Source organism: Coturnix japonica, chromosome 1, assembly GCF_001577835.2.
Source record: "Coturnix japonica isolate 7356 chromosome 1, Coturnix japonica 2.1, whole genome shotgun sequence".
NCBI lineage: Eukaryota > Metazoa > Chordata > Aves > Galliformes > Phasianidae > Coturnix > Coturnix japonica.
The window spans coordinates 97,695,691-97,717,037 of NC_029516.1; the positions used below are offsets into that span (position 1 = coordinate 97,695,691).

General features: G+C 35.7%; 1 protein-coding gene and 1 long non-coding RNA gene across 2 annotated transcripts in view; one reads left to right on the top strand and one right to left on the bottom strand.

The window, feature by feature from the left end:
- The window catches only part of LOC107323608, a 66,380-nt gene extending 57,962 nt beyond the window's left edge, over positions 1-8,418 (top strand). Inside the window, exon 4 of the long non-coding RNA XR_004309542.1 lies at positions 8,107-8,418. This is a non-coding gene — a long non-coding RNA (uncharacterized LOC107323608). The remainder of the gene's footprint in view (positions 1-8,106) is intronic.
- Positions 1-21,347, bottom strand: part of DSCAM (DS cell adhesion molecule) — a 444,911-nt gene that overhangs the window by 227,705 nt on the left and 195,859 nt on the right. The window lies entirely within an intron of this gene.

A 21,347-nucleotide genomic window follows, 5' to 3' on the forward strand; every position in this document is an offset into this window, starting at 1 on the left:
AACTATAAATTCCCTTCCTACTTATGAACAATCAAAATCCTGAAAAGGCATTATGCTTGATATAAATATGTGAAATATAGTCTTTTCTATAGAATTTAAGTGAGTTCAGCTTAAAAAAGAGCAAGCTGAAAAATTCTTTCAGAACACAGAAGACTTGAAGCCTTGCTGCAGCAGAGAAAATGGCCAAGATGGCAAAACAGGATGAGTGACGGCATTTCTTGAGAAGTATTGCTGATCATCTTGAATCCTGAATGGTTCAGGAGAATGACATAGGAAAGCATTTTTTCACACTTGTTTATATTTCTATCTCTCTTCTCTTTTTTCCTTCCCCAAATGAAGAGCAATAAAGCATGTGACATGAGCACTTCCATTAACAAAAGAAAATAATTATGGCCTCTAGAATATTTTTATATTACTGTAATTGCTTTGTGTGATTTGCTGCTAACAGTGTTTTTGCTCGTGTTTTGCTAATTCTTTTTCTCAAAATATTTTGTTACTCCATTATATATATATATATATATTTTTTTTTTTTTGATTCAACAAACATGTCAAAAATATGAAGTGATGTTATTTTATAAACACTGAAGCCCGCAACAGATAAAATTAATGTAACATTTTGTACTGTTGGATTTAATATTTCTTCTGCATTATGTTATTTCCTATTATTAGAGTTCCATCTCTAATTTCATCACTCCATTTTGAAAACTGTTCGTCAAAGAAGATAAAAAAAACCTAATTTTCTGTAATTTAATGCACTTAGATCCTGTATTGTCGTTTTTAGCATAAATTTTTGCTTTTAAATAATGAAGCCAACATTTTCAGTGCCAGCTCACGACTCATTTTTACTGCTATGACTTCACTGACCGCAGGGAAGTCATTCCTGATCTATGGAAGTGTAAATACCACAATCATGTTACACACTGCAGTGCTACTCTGCTGACCAAAGGAGTAAGTTTTCATGTGAAATGGAACAACACAGAGCACAATACTGCAGAACTCTGAAGAAATTGTATATTAACATAGTTCTTACTCTGGGTCTTGCAATTTGCAAGTTTGTCTTTCAAGGTAAGTTTTCTCAGTGGCTTCTTTGCCAGTCAACCACTGCGCAGGAGTGTTCTCATTAACGTGAATAAGCATTACTTAATCATTAAGACTGAAAAGCAACACTTGACTGCCTCTACAACACTTGGTTTATTCAGCGTTACAATCATTACTATAGCAACTTGTCTCAAAGTTATAACAAAAGTGGGAATACTGAAATATTGATGGGTCCGTTTTTTAAGCAACAATTTAACAACTACCATTTCCTTCCTTAGTAAAAGGATATTCTGGCAATAATCCTTTCAAGGAGAATTCTTTCTAGTTCATGTTCACTAACTTAACAAGACCTTTCCTTTGGAAAATATTCTACCAATGTTTTCCAAAAGACACTTCAAAAAACATAACCACTTTTAGATGCATTCTGAACATATGTTAGAGTGAGATAGCCACATACCCTAGCTAAAACAACTGGCATTATTTTTGTTTCTGGTTGTAAAAGGAAAGCAAGATAAACTCTTCCATACATAAATAGCACTTTTTTCTTTTTTTTTTTTTTTCATTAACTAAACCATTTAATATACCTGTCTCTTCCAAGCATCCTCTGAACACAAAGCTTTTCTGCCATTCTAGCTTAACTGAAACTTGAACAAGAGAGCTTTGCTACCTGTATCAAGGGAGTCAGAATTTCATCATCTAAAAATATAGATAAATTATGATTTGCAGAAGAATTACAAAAATAAAAAATGCTGAAGATCATCAAGCTAGAAAGGGTGCCAGGAGGTGTAATGCCCCTAGGTTTTTATATGCATCAACGATGCAAGAGAGCATGTTATGCCCTTTAAAGTCAACCACGTGCCATTCTTTCTGACCCAGTGCCTTAGATATCACCAGTAATCTGGGACCTCGTGAAAATAATTTTCTCCTTCAGCACAACTGCACTGTAGCAGATTGTGTTAGTCTTTTTGTGGGGAGGAAATTAACTCACATTCATTTTTTTATTTTTTTTAAGTGTTAAAAACATAAGAAAAAAAAAATAGTACCTATAGCAGGGTAGCTCCTCATCATTGCAGATGAGGATAAGCAGATAACCTTTATTATCTACACTATATAAAGACATACATAGTCTGCTGAGGGGAGTTTGTAATTTAAGAGGAAAAGACAGAGAAAAGGAGAGAAACATATAAAATGACTGCCAAGGTAACACATGTCTGTCCAGTCACTGTTTTGACACAACTAAGCCATTACTGGTGGCACTATAGAAAATTTCTACAGTTTTTAAGCCCCAGCCTACAGTCCTCTTCATGGGACCACACTGCTAAGCAGCTTCCTAACTCACTGAAAATAGCAACATAGGATTGATCCCTGGAACACAGCCTGGCAAGTTATCAAAGAAGCAGGAAAAGCAGCCAGAAGTTAGATGTTAAGATGCTGAACAATAGCATTAACCTTCTCACTCAGATTTAGAAGTGAATTTCTATTAACACAGTAAAAAGAGTCTGTTGGAGTTGTTGCCAATATTAACAAAGTCTCATTAATGATCTTCTTATTCCACATTATGCCTACATTCATAACTGCTCTGAAGAAGGATGCAAAAGAATGAAAAGGGTAAAAAATAAAGGAGAGATAGCTGCAGTATTTCTGTCTTCAATACTTAATGGTCAAAACAGCAAAGCACTCGAAGTAAAGCTGATAGCTATTGCAACATGAAAACAAGGTGCAAGAATGTGTAGAAGGGTTTATTGTTTTATTACTATACTCATCAAAGGGGAGATTCAAAGCCCTGAACAAACCAGTTTTAGAGGGAATATCATTTCTGGCAAAATATTATTGCAAATACGGGTCGAAATAGCCATAGTAATATGATTTAAATTGAAGACAACAGAACAGAGGAGAGGTACAAGAAATCTTTTTCTACAGCAATAAAAATGTTTCTTCAGAATAATTGCTTGTAGCATATTTTACTATTTATCTAAAGAAGAAGATGGAAGCGTGCATCATAAAATATAATTTGCCCTATATAAAGCAAGAGGTAACAACATTGTCAGATCTGTGGTTTTAGTTTACACTATGCAATACACACAGGGGAAATACTAATAAATTGACAAGGGGAAAATAATTTTATCTGCTGTCCAGAAAAAATACTGCAAACATAAAGATTCATGTTTATGACAGCAACGATAGCTTTAAGAGTAGGGTTTTCTGTCTCAGATCAAATGAATGGGCACGGAGTAAAGACCCTTCATTTTGAGCTAAGTTGTAGGTGAGGTTCAGGTGTATATTTTCTGATTAAAGATGATGAATCCAAGCTCTTAATAAAAGGAACAGTGTGCTTGATATGATTATTTTCTAATAAATGTTGTATAATCCTTGGGATAACCAAATAACAAATAGTATCACTTCAGTTTCTTAAGTTTCAGCTTCAACTCTCCCATCTATCTAAAGTGTTTTTGTTTTAGAAGACGAAGTAATACATTAGAAAAATAATCTGTATTGATAATTATTTGCATTTCTTTAAACTACTGAAACTTCTGATTAGGCCAACTGTTGCATACGATTTTCAAAATGAATTAAAACTCAAAATGTTCTAAATTAAGAAATCTGAGCACCCTGAGAATGCAATGCAGATGTAGAGCTAATCATTTCAATAACATATTAGAGTAATGTGCTGGAGTATTACTAATGAATAGCACTTCATTTCAAAGACATTATGCAGAGCATATGGGAATAAAAATCAAGGCCAGCAATTCATAAGACAGGTCTGACAGTCTTATGTGTCTCCTGACAAACATAATGTCTATTTTGACACCTACTCTTTCACCATAACCTGGAAAATGTAGTGTTTTGAGTTTAGCTGGTTATTTTCTCATTTGGAAACATGGACTCAAAGTAGGACCCTTTTCATTCATTGGCATTTATATGGCTGGCCATTAGTTTTCACCCTAAAATGTGCCTGACATGTGATACATCCAATAGTTCTTATTGGATATGTCCACTGTGTGGGAAAATTGTTTCCTTTGTTTCCTCTCCCCCATTGTCCCTATGCCACCAACAGTTGCCACCTTACTTTGTCTCAGGGGACATGACTTTTCAGATGGTTATGTGTAAATCAAAGGCCATCTGTCTGTTTTTTCATCAAGCTGAAGAAGAACCCGATATAGTTTGGAGGATGTCTATGCACATTAAGTGAAGAACAATGTAAAAAAAATTCTTTCTACCCCACAGACCATGAGATTGTTTCTATTAACCACAGAGCAATGTTATGTACAAAATACTAGATGGTAGTGAAAAATAATTGTTATGCAATTATGCATCATCTCCACACTGAATATTTATTATGAAATGTATATCCATTAAGTTACGGTCTTATGCATCGTTACTGATTTTTATTCTTAATTATATGGACATACATAAAAGTCAGATGTTACAAACAGGAATTAGATTACCTGTTTTCTGTTTACCCTCTTGATGCATCAGCCTAATGACTGGCTTGTGTTGATCCTTACTGCTGAGCATGGTCTCAGTTACTTCAGTGACTTCTCCATAATAATCGACAACTTATTTCCTCACCAATGTACTGGATTATTGGTTTCTTTTTCCTAAACTAATTATTCCACACATTTCTATACCACTATAGATTTACTATCTATTGGCCAGTTACCTAAATGAATCAAATCCACTTCAGTATGATTGCAGTTTCTCATCACTGTGTTTAACTTATGTTTCTTTGACATCCAGAGGCCATGAGGGCTTATTTTCCATTCTACATTCATTTATCAGTAGGTCTTAAATTGGAAGTCCCTCAACAAACTGAGAGGGACAGATCCCATAGAATAATGTTGTGAAATAGATGCACTGAATAATTATTATTTATCTTAATTATATTAAGATTATTATATTAATTATATTTAATGATTACACAAGTCCATATATTTGAATCTTCTGTCTTACATTCAGTTCAGATCTAAATACTTGTTTTTTCATCTCTCCAACCCATTCCTCACTTATAAGGATTTCAGAAATATTTTAAAACAATTGTGAAGCTGTCATTGCAATTAATTTCTCTAATACTAACAGAAAGATGGCCAGTGCACAAGGCTGCTCATGATCTAGGACACTGCTGACAATTAGTCCCTTTTCTGATATACTGCAAGGATTAAACAGCTGAAAGAGTATTTCCAAAGAAAATAATACATTTTATGTAAGAATGACTGTGACAGCAGCTCAAGATGCTAAAGTTAAACTCCAGGAAGTATTAATGGCTTTGAATATTACTACATAAGATATTAGTACAGGTTTTGGTTTTTGTTTATCTGAGAAGGACTGGGATGGAGTGGGGTTTCTAAGAGATGATAAATGTTTTCTCACTGTGATTTTTAAGTGAGAGAAATCAGAGGGAATGGTATTTGTACTGAGAGAGTTAAAAGGCTGGAGGGTTTTTAGGGCGAGGGATTTGGAGTTTGCTCTAATTGCCTGCTTATTCCTTCATTATGGTTGAAGGGTTCTGGTAATTCACCATTATTAAATATTCAAGGACTGGTCCAGAGGAAGCATTCTTTGGGGATTGCTCTCATCACTCCAGTGCCAGTTGAAAATCCTGCTTTGTGCCTGTTCATGTGTGCAAATAAAGCTCTGCTTTCCCTTTTTTATTGACTTCCTTTGCTGAAAAGGCTCCAAGCACTGTGGTAATGTGAGATTATTTAGCAAATTAATGCTTGTGAATCTTTCATGGAACTTTCTTCATATTAGCAAGAGCAATGCATTTACATCTTGAAAGAAGAGAGTAAAAATGGGCCTCCACTTGGGTGTATACGTACACCTGAGCACCTCTGACACCTGAGAACACTCAACCCTTGTTGTACTAGGAACTGGTATAGAGGTTATTTTCACTTCTAAGAAAGATTTTTACTGAGGTCTGAGTTGTACCATAGGACCAACGGACCATATCGCTTAAATGTTGCAGAAAGAAACAGCTGCTGCACTGTAGAAAAGGGCTGTCACTAACAAGGACCTTCTAAGAAGGCTCAAGAGCCACCCTTGGAAGTAGCCTGACATGACAGTCTCACATTTGCACATCAGTGACCAGCTCTGTACATCAGAGTTCACTGTAGTTTAGAAGCTCCAAAGAAGCATACAAAATATATTCAAATGCAAATGTTTTGGGTTTGGTACACAGAAGATAAAAGAGAAGTGGTATCTTCTTTCATGACAGATCCTTGTGTTTGACTCCAGTCATATCAAACCTAATTTGTCAGGAAATAATTCTGATTGTGATGAATTTTGTTCAGGCTAATGCTAGAGAGTAAATAAAGCTATGGCAAATATCCTTGATTATGTTGAGGTTTGTCCAGCAAAAATTGTATTTATTTTGTCTTTCAAGGAAAGCCAAATTCTGCTTTCATTTACATTTTGATAGTATAAGGCACAATCTGAAGAAAGTGAAGTTATAAAACCTTGCATCAATGATAAACAAACATACAAAAACCACTTAACAACTCGCTGACAAAATTCAAACCATGGAATTAGTATTAAAGTTGTGACATTTAATCCTGAGAACTACTCAAGCTCTTATTTTAAAGTTTTGAAAATTTCATATGCTAAAGGAATTTTCCATGTTGTTATGATTTTCTGGTCAGACTGTTTCCAAAATAACTTAGGAGATTTTCAGAGGCACAACTTTCTAGCAGTCCATAGCTTGAGCTTCTCATAGCATCTTCATATTTAACAGTATAAAGTTTTCTGCCATTAATCTGTCCAACCAGTTTTTAAATCCATGTACATTTGTGGTATCATTGTCATTCTGTGCAATAAGATTCTCATCTTCATTACAAAAGGTGTGAGGAAGCATATCCCATTGCTCATTCAAATCTACCATCAAGTAATGCAATCTGATGGGTTGTTCTTATGGGGAAGCAGAAGGGAGTAGAGAGAAAGAGAACAGTCATTTGCTACCACATCTTCCATGGCCTCAAAGATCTTACAGCCTTCTGTCACGTGATGCCCCTCCAGCTGCCTCTTCCTTAAACTGAAGTATTTCTTTGCATGCATAAGCAGACCCATACCAATGAAATCTGTCACCCTCCTCTGAATCTGTTTTGCATCTCTTGCTTCTGCCTTGAAGTGGAAGAGAACAAAATTGCTAACAGCATTCAGGTGCAGCATGGACTGCAGTGCATGCATACACAATAGCAGAGTAACAGTCTTTGAAGCCTAGACCTCTCTGAATCCCTAAAATAAAGTTTGTCCTTGATCTGAAAGAATGCTCAGCTGACAACTAGCATAACCTCAAGGTCTGACAACTGAACATTACCGATTACCTCATGGTTACATACACATACACAACTTTGCATCTATATTACTGAGTTTTTCTTGTTGCTTTGCCACACAGTTATTCAGTTTTTAAGATTTAGTTATCACCTATGTCATACAATTTCTTCTCCCCTTTTCACACTTTTGGTGGTGACTTCCTAACAGAAGTTTCTTAAAATTATGCTACAGTTTTTAAGCAAGTTTTCCAGGTGCACGGAACTAGAAATTCACTACCATTCATCTTCTCTATTTGTTTGATACATTTCATCTTTGGTAACTGATCTTTTTTTTCCCCTGCTCTCATCTTTTCTCAGAAGTCTTTTCATACATTCCTAATCTACTGGCTCTCTCCATACTCTGGCAGAATTTCTGTTTCTGTTGTGTCTGAAAGTAGATTTATTCTATTCTTGATAGCTCTTCAAGTTGCTGCTAAAACTCTCTGCAGCTTGACACATTATGTTTCTACAAAATAAATACTGCCAGAGGTACCGTTATTTTCTCTTTTCCTCTTTCGGACATAACAGCAGATTTCTGAAGGATGTCTTTCTTCTGTCATCTTCCCCTAACCTCTTGTTTAAACATTGCAGCTTTTGATAGTTTTACTAAAGCCTTTTTAATAGATGACACTGTCTGCAATATGTTGTCTTTCAGCAGTCACCATACTGCTAGGAAATATTTCATGCTTTTAACTGTCCCTTTTAGTTTTCTTTTTTAAAGACATCATTTATTTTATTTTTGCTTCCTTTCTTTGCTTTCAAGAACGTGCAAAATGACTGTTGGCCTCAACCACCCTTGCAAAAGTGGTCTTATAAGCCTAAGTGCAACACAGCCATTGTGAGGGAGCAATGATTCTGTAACAGTGCTTGTGGACTCTTCAGACCCAAGGTAAGTCTGACTTCTCTTGTTCTGGATTTCCCTTCATCAATTGCTCAGTTGTGGCAGCATGGGCAGTGGGGAGGCCTTGCTGCTCCTACCCAGACCTGAGATCTCAACCTGTATTACTTATTTCATTTTCTTTTGTGATACCTGTCAGCTCTAAGCTTTATTGACATACATGCCAACATGACCTACTTTGTAATAGCATGCTTCAAAAGATAGAAGAAAGAGGACATATCTTGCTTTTCTCAGTCTGGTATGCTGGTTTAGGCCCAACAGACCATTTTCAGTGTTTTATTTCAACGGGAAGTGGAGGGAGGTGCAAAAAAAGTGTTTTTAAAACTATATTGATTCTTTCACTCTTCATTTATGAGTTTGCAGCCAGGCCAAGACTATTCCCTAATCCTCATTTTAGCAGTTTTCACAGAAGAAACACTACAAATTTTCCTTATTTCAGTCTTTTTCCTGTTTTTGACAACTACTTGTTGCTGTAAATTAAATTTCAGTATATTTGCATTTCTGGACTTAATGGCTTAGAAAATATAAATTAAAAGTTCATTATACTGATATGTGAAAGGATGTATAATTATCATAACATTAATAATTCAAGGCATCATATTTCAATTCTTGAGTTAAAACTGTGGAGTTATTGAGATCTCCATTAAATTATATGGTACATATTATCCATAACAGCAAACTAGATGATCATTTATTTCTTCTACTTTTATTTCTGAATATATATGCTCACCTAACATAATATCTGATTGCTTTTTATTTTTTCTCCATGAAGTCTTCCATCAACTCACCGGAGCATGAAATACTACAGCAAGCTATTTTGACTTGATCTACCTGTGCTTTAGAGCAAGCACAACAGTTTTAGTTAAGACTACAGCTTTGACAGGCAAATTCCAGTTACTTTAGTCATAAATCATTCTGGATTATCAAAGGAAAACTATTAATAAATTCATGGAATGAAAACACTTTCTCTTCTCACTGCCATGCAATAAAGAGGATAAGCAAGTAAGCAAGCGTTCATTTTTTCACAGAGCTTTCACATCACAGTTTATTCACCCAGATTTTGCTACTTTGTGTGTCACATATCTACAAAAACTTTTCCAAAGCAAGAACCAATTTCATTCATAACCTTGTGAAGTTTTGTCCTTTGACAAGTGGCATTTGGAGGTGAACAGTGGAAAGCTGTAGTACAAGGAACCATGTGTCTCTGAACCTCTTCTCCTACAGTACTTAGCTATAATGTTGGAAGCTTGATGCATCACAATTCACGTATGAACAACATCAGTAGCAGAACTTCCCCACTGTGTAGTGCCCAGATCAGGTGATGCACCTCAGCATTTGCCTAGGTTTACATATGTAGAGAGTGCCATAGGTGCCTGCTTTTAAGCAATTTAGCTTCTGCTGAAATCAAAGACCTTGTCTCATTTTGGATCAGTGCCTAGATTAGCTATGGGAAAGGAGGAATGTGTTTTCTTTTAATAGAACAGGAACAGTCTATCAGACTTCCACTGTCTTTCTCAAATCTCTTCATCCCTAATTTCCAAAAGATGACTCTTCCATCTAGCTACAAACTCGAAGTGTTTTCATATTACAGGAGAACTCATTCAATGTCACGACTATGATGAATATGATAACAGCAAGTAGTATCTGTCTGCACACAAGTCCCCAAAATATTGTTACTAGTGATAGAGTTGATACAGTGACAACCCTAGCTGAATATTTTTGTATCATTTGTCTGCTCTAGGAAAGCATTTGGATGGATGCCACAGCTTTTCTATTCTCATTATTTCAAAAATACAATTTCAGAGTAATAATCATTGGTGATAAGAGCAAGTTTGAGTAGGTAACACCAATGATTGAATCATTCAGCATTCTTTTTTTGGAATATTCTTCTCTTCTTAATAAGAAAGATAACACCATCTTTGAAAAAAGAATTCTTATTATTTCCCTGGTATTACATATCTCATCTTTAAAATTAGGTAAAGGGTTCAGGCTAACATAAGTGGTTAGAATGCCTTAGAAATCGTGGAAAATGATAAATTTCAATTAGAAGACCCACACTGCATTCTGGAGACTTCTCCTCTTCCATATGACAACATGTGAACAACAATTACATTTCCGAAAGTTGTTTACTGTAACAACACTTTATATAAATCCTTTGGGCTGAAAGAAGTGGTAGCTGTTTCACAGATCTGTTAATAAATTTCACACTAAATATTTGCAATGCTTAGAAAATGGGGAATTCACCTTAATTGCTGTCCTATCATTTTGAAAATATAGCAATCTTCTTGATTGCGACATCTACCATTTTTAACAGTGCCATAATTCACAATTGTAAAAAGTGACTTATAATAGCAATTAATACCTGCTTATGCTAATGGCAGTAGCCTATGCTGATAAGCAACCAGACTAATAATGTACAGATGGTGGGCAGAGAGAAACTTTCAGTTTCGAGTACTCCAATTAAACTGTTCCCTTGGGACTTACGCTTACAAAACAAGATCACTTGAAGCCTGCTCAGGGACAGTGGCAAACAATGCTTCCAATTAAAACCCAAAGAAAAATCCCTTTACTCTAAGTAATAGCTTGCAGTTTCTTAGTGGCCAGTAAGGAGCATATTTTGGCCTCACACGGGATTGATAATTATGAAATAAACACATCTTTGCAATTAAGGATCATGGACAAATAATAAACTATTGGCTTCAATTTAACTCATGTGCATGGTGACAGAAGATCACACAAACAGTAGTGGTGACAGTTTCTCACAGTGTAAGTAAACATGCACTTTCAATAGAGTTAGAGTTACGCTGCTGCAAAGCTTCTTTACAGGCTACTGGAGAAACATTCATTACAATGTACCATACTCATGTTTCATTAATACCTTACCCATGTATTGAATTGCATCATTAATCTTCAAGACCAATGACTACTGTCAGAGCTTAGTTACAAACTTATCTCTACCCCCAATACTTGTGCACTGAAATAGTAACAGCAATGTTGCATTTGCTCTTGAGTAAAGGTAAAAAGAGTGTTCCATGCAATTACAGTTGCTCGATTTAGGTAGCTGATGTAATTTTCAAGGAGCTGGTACTGTAGGTTTCACCACTGAGTCACTGAAAGTACCAGCTGTGACTGGGGGCTTTTTTACCAGTTTCTTTAGCATCATTCTCACAGTCAGAAACAAACATATCCAAATTTCAAGAACTGAAAAGGTAAAAGGTGAAGATGGATTCAGACATAATTATCTTTGAAACACATTGGTCTGCAGAAGACATTTTAATGGTCATATTCCTGGACTTTCTTCTTCAGCTTGATACCTGGTCAGGTCAGATTAATGTGCACCTAAAGCAGTGGCTTTACAAAACAGCAAAAAAGGAGTGTCTTGCAAACCATACTTGAATTTGTGTGATCATCTTGATACACACCTTTACTCATGTGTTTATGTTTAGGATGCGGCAATCACAAACTAAAATGGACTACATGGAAAGTATGTTCACTTAGATCTCTTCATTAAATCAATGGGGCTGCAGGGAACTGATATCTTCAGAGAACAGAAAATTTCCCTACAGGCCAAGTTATGCTTCAAAGTGAGCAAAAGTTAACATCTTCTTGTAGACTGCCACCTAATAGCACAAATTCTAATGTAGCATGCATGCCCATATCACACAAACCTGATGACAATCTTGTTACCTGAGCACGTAGGGGATTTGTGGAGTTGAGTCCATGAAGAGTGTGCTGGATTATTTTAGTAAGTCACAAACTAATGAGACATGTAGACATGTATTTTATAACAGAAAATGACTTTCTCACTTTCTCTGATGTAAAAACAAACAAATAAACAGAAAAATAGAAATGCCAAATAATTTTGATTTCAGTCTGTTACAAAAATGGTAACTACACACTATAAAAATCATTAAATAAACATAATGTTTAATTAATAGCAAATCAAACAAACAAACAAACAATACCATTTATTTCTTATGAAAATATATAGTACGGCAATTATTTCTTTAGCACTTCCCAGATATCTGATTTCTGGTAATACTGAATGCTGTACTTCAATGTGTTCTATCTTATTTTTCATACAGTCAGTCTTTCTGTGTTTAAATTAAACTGTGCTCTTAATTGTTTTGGGAAATGTGTGTCATTATCAGGAATTTGCTGCCTTTATAAGATTTCATAGGAGAAGAATGAAACTTAAATTTGATTTAAAATATATATATATATATATATATATATATATATACACACACAACTTTGGATATTTTGGATATACAACAGCCAATTTTTTATTTATATTATTTTATTTTATTGTGATAAAATGAGAGTCTTAGCAGAGAATGAACAGTAGAATAGGTATTTGGTGATCCTAAGGCCAACATACCTAAATATGCTTTTAGGATTTTTTAAGTTTAACACACCTAAATCTACTGTTCGGGTGTATTTTCAAAGTCAGTGATACATTTGCTGAGGGAGCAGTGTATTTAGGAGCAATAGAAGCAGTTAGTAGAAAGTTATTCATGTACCAGATTCTTCTACCTGTCCATTTCCTTCTTCTGCATAGTTTCTCACTATTCTCATTTATTACTAAGTCTACCTCACTCAGAACTTAAGTTTTGTTTCTAACTCATGAATGCCATTAAAATACAATGTTCTGAAATATTTATTTTCTGGCCTTTATCTGGAGGAGGTATAAGAGCATAGTGGCAGCAAAATAAGGAGAGAAAAACAGATTTGAAAATTTTTGATTTAAATGCTAGAAAAATTCAGACAGACTTTCAGCCTCAAGGAGGATAGGATCTGCAGCCTAAGGAGGGAGGATAAGGTTATAGCCTTTAAGCCACAGTATGCTCGAAGATCCTCAATAAAAACTAGGTCAGTCTCTCACTAAAGACTGCCAACTGCTCGATAGTAGTGGTAATCTATATTTGGTACTTATGTGGGAGAGAAGAGAGAAGATACTAGCTTGACTTTCAAGCATGACACCAGACAAAAGGTGATGTGGGGGTACCTTTAGGGGACTAAATCTCCATTAGTCTCTCCACTTCCAAGTAATTCAGATGTGAACACCCTCTGAATGGTTTTCTTTCCCTCTCCCTCCTAGTCTCCCTCACTAGCGGTAAATACAGAGAGTTTGGTTTTGTATGCGTTTTAATGTCTGCAGTTGACTACCATTTTGAATTGCTTCATTGTACATATATATGTAAGTTAAGCATTTTCAGCACAATCCATAGGTTTCCCCTGGTTTATATGGCGTGTAAGAAGGAACTCCCTTTTTTTCCACAACATACAAAGTGTGGCCTTTCGGAATAAGTTTTCTATTTGCACCCTTTCATGAATTTGCCTTTTTCCTGCGTCATCAACAGATTTCTGCTCTTTGCTTTTAAGACAATTCCTTTACCATTTAATTTCACTCAAAACTATTATTTACCAAAATGCTCACCCCCTATTACTATGTCAGTCAGATCCAGTCGCACCAATCTTAAAATCTTCTGTCAAGAATTAGAAGAAATAAGGGAACCATTAACAGAAGTCCATTAAGAGAAATGCATTCCTCAGCAGGATGTCTGTGTCCCAGTGGTGGCCTTTCAACATCAGTAAGAGGATAGTGAAACACTGGCCTTCTCATCACCAGAATTCAATAGTTTCTACAATGTCTTATCAAAGACTTAAGAAGTAGTGATCTGAATGCCTTTTGGTGAGCTGGGATATTAACCCTGTTTCATGACTTCTTCCATATTTCCACAGCTGTCAGTTGTGACTGCACAGCCCTTTATGGGACGTGGTTTGCTCAGTAGTGAAACCTAACCTCCTGGCACAGCCAGCTCTAAAGGACATCTGTATCCTTAAAAATACACTTCTCTGAAGAGTGCACAAAACAGGATAAACTTTTATTGAGATACGTATTCTGCCAAAGTATCACAGTGAAGCTGTTGCATATTAAATAATTTAATAACTCTGCTTAATTAGTTAGACCTTACTACAGACAGGATTTGCTAAGTTTTGGCCCATCACTGCAGATGACAGCTGGAAAGTACATCTAAGGTAGTTTGAAATGAGGAAGCACAAAGCGTCATCCTGCTAGATTACTCCTAGCTCTATGGAAGACAGTTCAAAAGACAGCTTCTAAAGGGGTCTGCAGCATTGATATGTGACTGTGTGTGGTAAAGTACTGTCAACATTTCTCATTAGGTAGATGTAATGAAGAGGTGTTAAGAACAGGAGTGCATAATATGATGACATACTGGGGAATATCAAGGTATTAATATGCTGAAGTGAGAATCAAAAGCATCAAAAAAATCAAAATCAAAATTCTTACAGCCTAGGCTCACTCTTTTACCCTCTGCAGATCAGTTCTACATCTGTCAGAGTATGACAGCTCACTTCTGGGTGGAGAACTGGATGGCTAAATAGTAGTACTCAATACAAAAAAATACAGTAAAGTTCATCAAATGCTATTGGTAAACAGGATCATAAGAATAACTAAGGAGAACAACAGGAAAGACACAAGCTGAAAAATATGGAGATTCTAGGTTTACCAAAGTCAGAAATGGAGGCTGTAATCTTTCTAAGTACCCTGTAGCATTCAAGTTACATTTACTTAATGAATGAGATACCAACACTTTACCCAACAAGGACGATTTTCACAGAACAATGAGAGAGACTGCAGAGTTTCATTCCTAATGAAAATGAAGTGAGTGAATAGCCCTACAGTTTTTACTGTTATTCTTTTTTTCTGTGTTTTAATGGCGCATTACCAAAATGTGAACTGCTTTGTCTGACTTTCTCTTGTATTTACAGATACCATTAAAAGCAGCCATGTTGCACTGATGTGCCTTGTAATGGCCTGTGGTAGCATCTAATGGAGTGAACAAGATGGGAAATAACTGATATTCCTTTAAATGACAGCAAAGTGGTACATTACAGGTCATGGAAGTAACACACACTAGCATCAGTAAGGATGCCCTGGAAATGTTTATGACTTCTTCACATATTATTCTCACATGCCGTGTTTGTAGATTTGATAAAAGCTAATCATCCTTGCCTAATGTGAAGAGCACTTTAGGAATATATATGTGGATTGTCCACTAGGTGTCATACTAGAAGGCTTGTACTTAACGCGCATTTGTGAGTTGTGTCAAGTTCAGATAAAGCATATATTGTATACCCTCCATAAAATAGGTCACAAAAAATAAAAATAAAATAATAATAATTAAAAAAAAAAAAAAAAAAACAACAAGAAGAAAGAAATATGTTCTATATACACATTATATCTTTAAACAAAATAAGCACGCTAAAATTCCTGGATGCATTACCAACACATATGTGAGAAGAGTTTCAGAAGCAGTACACCCAAAGCAATACATTAAACGAAACACCTTCCAGGACAGAAAATGTGATTAAGCTGGGGTGTTGATAACAGCACACTGCATCTTCAAAATATCACAGTGAGATTCTTACTATTGGCTATGCTATATGCTATGCTATAGAAAAATACAGCAGTTTAACTACACTGCACAGCACTGTAATACAACCCAACGGTAATGATGAATACATACAAACAAAAATAACATGCAGCTACAATTACTGTGCATCTGTGCAAACAATCCTTTCTTCTGCAGCTGGAGTAAATGTCACTGTTAGAATGTAGCCTTTTAACTACCTGAACATGTTCAGAGAGAGCATGCTTAGAATTCACAATGGTAACTCAGAATGAAGTATAAATATACTAGCAGTCCTAGCATCCTAAGTACCTTGCGATGTTGGCCTGAAACTAGCTTAATTCCAAATCAACTCATTTTGCGTCCTGGCTCCCAGAGCAGTAACCCCTCAGTAAGCTCAATAGGCTGGCAGATCTGCAGTACCTCAAAGCTAAACAAAGGCAAAATATTTCAAGGTAGTATGATAATTAAATTATTTGCTTTATAAACCTAAATTAGAAAAGTTTTAACCACTTATGTTAAAGAAACCTTTTATTTCTGTCTAGGTTTAAGTGGTCAAATGTTCCTTTTCCTTCCTGCAGGTGCTGGTGATCCAAATATTGCAAAACCACCAATAAAAAAAACACCAAAACCATCACCCTACATCCTTCATGAGGATGGCCTATTTGCACATTTTCAACAAATCAACTCAGGATTGTCTGTCCCAGTTTTAATTAAGTTAATTAGACATAATTACAGGTCTAAACGCTACCTATGCACTTGCCAAAAAAAGCCTTACAATTTTTTTTTACTTACAGCCTCAAATTGAATGCTCTTATGAAGCACTCACACAACACCTGTTTCCCATTAAAATCTGCTCAAGACAGGTAATGGTGATACCAGTTTTAGCATCATATGTTAATATCTGATCACTGATAGAACCTTATCGTGAAATGGTTATGAAAGCAATAATTTTATGTGTCTCTCAGAAAATTCTACTTGAAAGTCAAAGTCTGACTAAGAGGAACGGTTTTACTTCCATTAAAATTCATTTTAAATAACTGCCTAGTTTTATCATTGTAACTTCAAAAATGCTAATTAACTCTGAATCAGAATGTATGCAATTTTAATAGTTTTCTGCTGGAAAACAAATTACCTGGTGCCCTTGGGGTGAACTAGAACAGGAACGTATTTCATATTCCTTTCAACAGCATAAATATTTTACCTTTCAGGCCATGAAAATAATGTGCCAGCCATAAACATTCCTTTTTCCTCTCAAATGTTTAGAGAGGCTGTTTTCTTTCTCTTAGCACGAAGACACTAAACGAGTTGACAGTCTGCTTGCCAGTCAGTTTAATCTCACTCTCTCTGTGGGTTTGTGGGAAAACGGTGGCATGCCAAGTTATTTTTGGCCAAATGTTGCAGTATAAATAGCCTTCAGGAGCTTTCATTCAGCAAGTGGACTAACTGGCAGCTGTTGTACCTGCAGAATGTGAACTGATGTTGCCATGGAAATAGAATAACTTTTCCTGTTCTGTCTTTGCATATTTGGCTTTGCTCTAGAACAGAAGTCAGATTAGGAAGACTCTTCAAAAACTGAATCAAAGAGAAGATGGCCTCTCTGGGAGAGATGAAAAATGATTTGCATTTGCAATGTCTTCCAGAGAATAGTCACTTGTGAGCAAACCACTTGAGTTTCTCTACCTAAATGGGAAGTGAAAAATAGAAATCCTGGTTTCATCTTATTTTTTTTATTTATTTTTTTTTCTTCTTCTTTCTGTTATTGACTGGCCATACATTCTCCATTATGTTTTGCACACTGACCAAAAATTATAAATAAAAATAAGGAGGCAATGGGGACAGCTCTGTTTGCTTCCTATGATGCAAGCTGTGCTACAATAAACAGAACAAAGACACAGAAGATGTAAAAATTTATAAGAAGTGAATTTACACTTATGCACATTATCCAGAGCCACAGAGACAGGCAAAAGACAGAAAATCCAGCTGCATGAGAACAGTAGTCTAAGAAGGGAAATTTATATCCCTCGAGGTTGTGCAGTTCCATGGGAGACCTCCCTGCCCCAGGCTGTCTCTGTCTTTAAAAAAAGTCACAGAGACATTCCCTTAGACTCATAAAATCGTTGTTTTTTTATCAGACAAGACATTAACCTTGGACTGTTTGAATCATCTAAGTATGAAGTCATTGAAAATGTGGCAAATCATGCTTTTGCTAAAGGATTGCAGAAAAAGGACGTACTGTTGATGCCGTTAGTAATGTTCATTTTCTGTATGAGTCCTGTAAAGAGTTCAATGAAAAGCAAAGTAGTTGTAAGCCTCAAAATTTACATCAGTTTGATGTAAAGCTTAGAACCCACCTTGCTTGTAGGATACTGCAGACTACAATTAGAAGCTAAGAATGCATGGATTAAGTACAAGTGGCTTCTGCACTAAGAGGAACACGGCCCATGGACAGTTGTGTGGAGGTGGGGAGTGGTGGTGGAAGATAAATCCACAACAGGTTGAGATTAGAATCTAAACAGATTAGATGCACAAGTCTTAACAGAAGCCAGTAGGGCTTTTGTCCTTCATAAAAGAACTTAAAAACTGATAAGCACTTGGTGGCACAGTAAAAAGGAACTTATTCGTTTAATTTTTTTTTTTTTTTTTGAGTGCAGCTGAGATCCCTCATTTTTCCTGTAGTAGCTATTTTATCTCCCACTGAAATCCCAGAGGGGAGGCAAGATCTTCTAATGTCCTGGCTGTCAGAGCTTTAGCAGCTACAACCTGATCAAGGAAAGAAAATGAGGCTTATTCTTGTTGCTGAAATATTCTTTCTGGGGTAGGAAGATAAATCCTAACATTGCTGCCCCTCCAGGTCTTTGCATTTTCATCACTTGTCCTCATTTAGTTCTACATCTACTTTAATAAATATTTAACTACGTGTGCCAGCACTTTCCATTTACTCTCTCCTTAGCTTAAAGATTAATGCAAATATCTGAAGAAACAGCTTAAAAATTGGGAAAAAAATCATTTTGTTCAAACATGCATTTAGATAAAGCCATGTTTACCTCATTTGCTTAATGAGATAGATTTCACAACTGTGTATAATCCTATAAGACAGAAAATATTAAAAGACAGACAAGGAGAGGATATTTCTTTGCAAAAACTTCCTATGGACTCATTTATGATTGTGATTGTTATCACTGGAATCAACATTAAAGTTACTGTCATCTTCAGCAAGATCAGAATTTAATTCCTATTTTAGTTTTTGTTTACTTTTCCCCATAAGTGAGTATACTTGCTGAGTTCCATAATTTTCTTTTGTATGTTCAGTGCAAAGGATGAAACCACAGTCTAACATGTGTTCTCAATATACATTCTCTATCAGACTCGTCAAGGACAAAGAAAGCACCTCTCACACTTGGACTCTAGAAACAAAATAAAGTGTGACTGCAGCATTCATAGGCATGGAAGCTGCAGTAATCTGACTAGCAGGGAAGGTGGTATCCTTAAAACACAAGGAAATTAAACAAAACTACCTGAGACTAAACTTTGTCACTTGTCATTTGAGCAGGACAGACTGAATTCAGCTCTGGTACACCTCTAATTTAAAAGAAATTCAGCTTATTTATTGAGATGGAGGTATACATATCTGGAAGCTATACACTGGTACATATGAGAGCTATTGACATTCACAGTTTAGTTTCCAAATCTATTCAAGCTATTTGCATATCATAATATAAATGCTGTGGTTTCAAAACTACCAGATTTCTGTTTGTTTTTTTGTTTAATCTAATGATGCAAAAAAGAGATTTTGCTTTCTGAAAAGCCTAGGGAACATATGTGTACCTCACTGCTCATCAGACACCCCAGGATCCTATGCCACTCCAGCATGCTGTGCATAATAAGAAATTGCATTTATCAGAGCTGCGTAACACTCAGAATCTATCATGCCTTGACAGCATACATACGAACTCAGACTTAATTGTCAACAAGGTCACTCCTTCCTTGATCTGCATGAATGTTTTTACTTCAGCTCTAGTACTATGACATGTGAACTTCAGCTAACATTTACTAACACCCTTTATTGGTTTCTACTGATTCAGAGTCAAATTATTCTTATGGTAAATTTTTCACTCTCAGTGGATTTCTATGGCGATGGACTTGAACGCAACCTACCAGATTTAATATGATTCTAACATGAAGTACTAGTGAGTAGCAAGACAGCTTTAAAAGAAAACTGTATTTCAAATTTCCTACTTGTATTTAATGAGTTCTAGCACTGCATTTTAAAATGGCTCTATGTTTAGGCTGCAATATTGCATCCATAAATATAGTGTAGTACCAATAAATATTTCTCTGTTGACACGCAATGCAAAATTCTCTCTGTATCCATAGATCAACATACTTTCATCAATCTATCAGTCTGTCTGACTACAAGTTAACACATCTGCCTCTGTATGCATTTTTGACCTTAAAAAAGTCTAGCTTGGACTTCGGTGGAAATCTGTAGATGTTTCTGAAAACTTTCACAATTGACTTGTCTCCATGGCGTCAATTAATCATTGATACTAAATACAAATTAAACAGGAACTCCAGGCAAGCCTTCATTTCTCAATTCTCCTCACTTTAACAAATAATTCTACCAAAATTTCACTGTTAATTATCCTGCATTCATTAATCTTGCTGCATCAAATACCTGAACTCCTGTGAAAAGAACAAGAACTATCTTGGATTAGAGTAAACCAAGTTTAATATCTTAGTCATATTCACAGAGGAAAGGGGGAGAAGGGCAGAAGAAAAGATCACAGTCCACTGTATTTTATCTCCTTAAAATACCTTTACCAATCATTGTCACGTTTTGATCAGTTCCATATGATGGCGTGTCTGCAGAAGCATGCTATAACCATAATGAAGAACAGCTTCTCCTACAGCTCTGGGTATAGGCAGGCACCTGCACATTTTGAAAATGAGACGTCACCATGAACAAACTTCCCTTGCCAGAGATGCCCAAATAGACAGCAGCACAGGAAACAGCCTTCCCAAATGCAACTTATTTTCATATCCTTCATCTAAACATTAATATCAAGTAATCCCTTACCTGCCTTTGTGGGGATAACCCTTCAATCCCACATAGTATTTCTGTTATTGTCTCACTAACTGTAAATGCAGTCCCCTTAAGAAATCTAGCAAAATAAGAAATAGTGAATCATATCACACTGGAAATGAATCTCTTTTGCTAAAACAAACAAAGAAAGAAACAAACAGAAAATAGAAGTAGTAGAAATGCCAGTGTTGCAGATCCATTTTTTGACAGCTGTTCTCTCCAAAACATTTCTTCATTTAGGGAGGATACATCATACAGTACTGAAAGGGTATTCTATGGGGTTTTTATGTTTGCTTTTGTTTGTTTGTTTGTTTTATGAAAGCTGCTTAAAATATCCCAAACTTAATACACAAGTGTAACATCATTGCACAGGCACGATGCAAGGTCAGTGAAGAATACTGTTCTAATGATCAGTCACTGTTCTAATGACCAGAGTATCCTCTCTTCTGCCTACATGTGCATTTCATTGTTCCAGATTTAAGAATTACGTATAGGTGTCTAGTTATATAAAGAATTAAAAAGCAATCATATCTTGCTGAGGCTGGATTAGATTTCAGACCATACATACATAAAGTTTTTTT